General features: G+C 32.9%; 1 long non-coding RNA gene across 2 annotated transcripts in view; it reads left to right on the top strand.

The window, feature by feature from the left end:
- Window positions 1-3009, top strand: part of LOC108528159 (uncharacterized) — a 34977-nt gene that overhangs the window by 29057 nt on the left and 2911 nt on the right. The window contains exon 3 of one of the 2 annotated variants that reach the window (XR_001885040.1): window positions 2027-2323. This is a non-coding gene — a long non-coding RNA (uncharacterized LOC108528159). Of the gene's footprint in view, window positions 1-2026; window positions 2734-3009 lie in introns of those variants that run through there. The other variant, XR_001885039.1, reaches the window with a different exon arrangement.

Here is a 3009-nt window from a genome sequence, read left to right as displayed (position 1 = left end):
AACAATTAAAATAAAATAATTAGGTAAATGTAATGGGATAAACACCTGTAGACAAACTGGTCATAATTTAGAATATAAAGTTATATTAAATTAAATAACAGATATTTTATTATTTGGGTATTTTCCAATAAACATATATTGTAGGAAAACATTCTTGCTAAAAAAAAGGGGGTGTCCCTTTTTTAAAAGAAAGTTGTACAAGTTTTGTCTAATTCAAAGCTTATTTAAAGGTTATGTATAAAACAAGGTAAAAGGAACCAGAGAATAAAACAAGATGTAAAGAAAATCATAACAATAAACAGGTTCATTTTGTGATAAGAAAACTGAAAGAGAAATAATTTTATAAGAGAAAGAATCTTGTATGGTAAATGCAGTTTTAAAATAAAATAATTAAAAGACTGGTTGTTTAAGAAAGAGAGATGTCCAGGACAAACCAGAAAGTCCAAGCATGTCATGAACAGTCTGCATAAGTCACAATAAGAGGGTTTATATTAAAATAAAAAACTTTAATATGATCCAGTTGTCATATTGTCATCAAGTTTTGGCTTGCTTAGGGAAAAAAAAAACTGAGACAATTTTTTTTTTAAAAAAATTAAGGTTATTACATCAATGTATCTTCCTGTACGTGCTTTTAAAGTCCTTGTGACATTGAGTTACAGGGTTTTGACTCCTGGGTCTAAAAAGGACACCAAGTCCAGCTAAATCTTAAACACTGACAGCAATTAAAGCCTCATCTTCAGGCCTGATAGAAGAGGCTAATCAAAATAAACTGCATTCCTGACACATGGGGCAATAAATTAAAGCTATTCAACTCCTCAAGGCCCAGGCACTACTGAGGGAGAGGTGGACACATAAGATTGTAAGGGTCAATTTTGAAAGATAAAATAAGTTCTGTTTCTCTATAAGTTAATCATTAATGTTAAAGGCACACCGAGGCAAGACCAGCATATGGGCCCCTGTGTCAGATTAATAAGGTTTTCTCGAAGCATTAACCAGCTCCTATATAAAGGTTATAAAGATTATAAAAGGCTTATGGAAGCTATATCTTACAGTCAGGATTAAAATTTTAGAGATTGTTTATAAAATTTTGAAAAAAAAATTAATTGACTTCACGCCGGTTTTTTTTTTTTTTTTCAGATGGAGTCTCACTCTGTCACTCAGGCTGGAGTGCAGTGGCACAATCTCGGTTCACTGCAAGCTTCGCCTCCTGGGTTCATGCCATTCTCCTGCCTCAGCCTTTTAAGTAGCTGAGACTACAGGCGCCCACAACCATACCCAGCTAATTTTTTGTAATTTTAGTAGAGATGAGGTTTCACCATGTTAGCCAAGATGGTCTCAATCTCGTGACCTCGTGATCTGCCTGCCTCAGGCTCCCAAAGCGCTGGGATTACATGCTGTTTTTATTAGGGTTTATTGTTTGGAAAATTAAGCCTTCTCTCTCAAAGAATAAAGGCGTTTGCCTGTTTTTTGTTTTTTTGTTTTTTTTGTTTTTAGTATTTGAGTTATCACTTTGGTTAAATGAATGACTTATTTTACTATGACCTGTGATCCTATTTTGTGATATCAAGTGTTTAAAACCTTTGATGTTTGACAAACTTTCCAAAATCAATTATAAATTATGTCTTTTTATAACCTAATTAATTCTTTAAGATATTAGGTTCCCTAACGTCCAAAAAATGCCACATAATTTGGCTTATTTGGTACAAAAATTTTACAGGAATATGCAATGGTGTTTGGTTTCCTTTGGGCTATATTTGTATAAATAGGTTATTGTTATGTGTTCCAAAATTATGGGAAACTCCTATAATTCTGATATAACTTAGTGTACATTATCAGTAATAATCATAACTGTTATGGTAAAATTGTGTGCTACACAGGTAACAAATTTCCTTGTCAATTGTGTCTTTGACTAAGGCTGCCCTAAAACTTTTTGTCATCCACGGACAATTGTTGTCTTATTTTGGTCCTCTTTACAAGGTGGTTTTATAATCAGCTATAAAATTCTAACAGGTGCTCTTGAATGCAGGTTTCTGATAACTCTGGAGACTGTGACATCAGAATAGAGGAAAAACTTTCAGGACTCATGGAGAGCTAAAATGTTCATGAATATCAAGAAGAACAGGAATATACTACATGGACTGAACTAATCTTTTTCACTTTTTTGCTTAAAATGTTTGCTCATCCTTTGTTTTGTTTTTCAGAGTCTTAAAACTTTTCTTTTATGCTATTGACAGCTTTTAACAACTCAGAATGCTCGTATGAACAAAATTAGGAGCATATTTATTTCTCTCTACCTGATTTCTTCAGAATTTGGAAACTATTTGTGAGTATTTTTAACTTATGGCAATACAGTTATTTGTATAAGTGCCATAAGAATCTGTTTTCATTTGTAACAGGAAACAATTGGAGAAAGTGGTTATTTCACCAAGGTTTTGACTGGAATGGTGTGCTTTCTTTTAAGGAATCAAACTTGACTTATGGAGCCAATAAACCCTTGGAAAAACTGGCCTCAAATTTTGTGTACACAGTTTGCATACAGGGCTTCTGACTTGTGGTAAATAATGAATGTCACTTTCCAACAGGCCCAGAAGCCCCAGGTTTATCTTAAAACCTCAAGAGGAGAGGAAATTCACCCAACTCATAGATATTTGATGACACAAATCCATGCCTGGTTTGGCTTTTAAAAGTCTCATCTGAGATTCTTCTTATGAAACAAGTTCCATCAAAGCCAATTTAAAAACCTATGTAAAAGAAAAAAAAAAAAATATATATATATATATACACACACATATATATAATTGCCACACTGTATACAAATAATTAGGCCAAGTATAATAAAGCAAACCAGTACTGCCATAATTTGTCTTCAGTACAAATGGGAAGCTGGAGAGAGAAAAATTATGTTTCAAAACTACAGTACCCCTGTTGTTAGATTGTAGTCTTGTGTGATGTTTTTTTCAAGTTTTATTATTTTCTACTGTTTGAACTGAATTCTAATTTTTCTTGGCT

The sequence above is a fragment of the Rhinopithecus bieti genome, unplaced genomic scaffold (genome assembly GCF_001698545.2).
Source record: "Rhinopithecus bieti isolate Rb0 unplaced genomic scaffold, ASM169854v2 scaffold_3040, whole genome shotgun sequence".
Classification (NCBI taxonomy): domain Eukaryota; kingdom Metazoa; phylum Chordata; class Mammalia; order Primates; family Cercopithecidae; genus Rhinopithecus; species Rhinopithecus bieti.
This window is presented reverse-complemented; position numbering and strand designations above follow the sequence as displayed.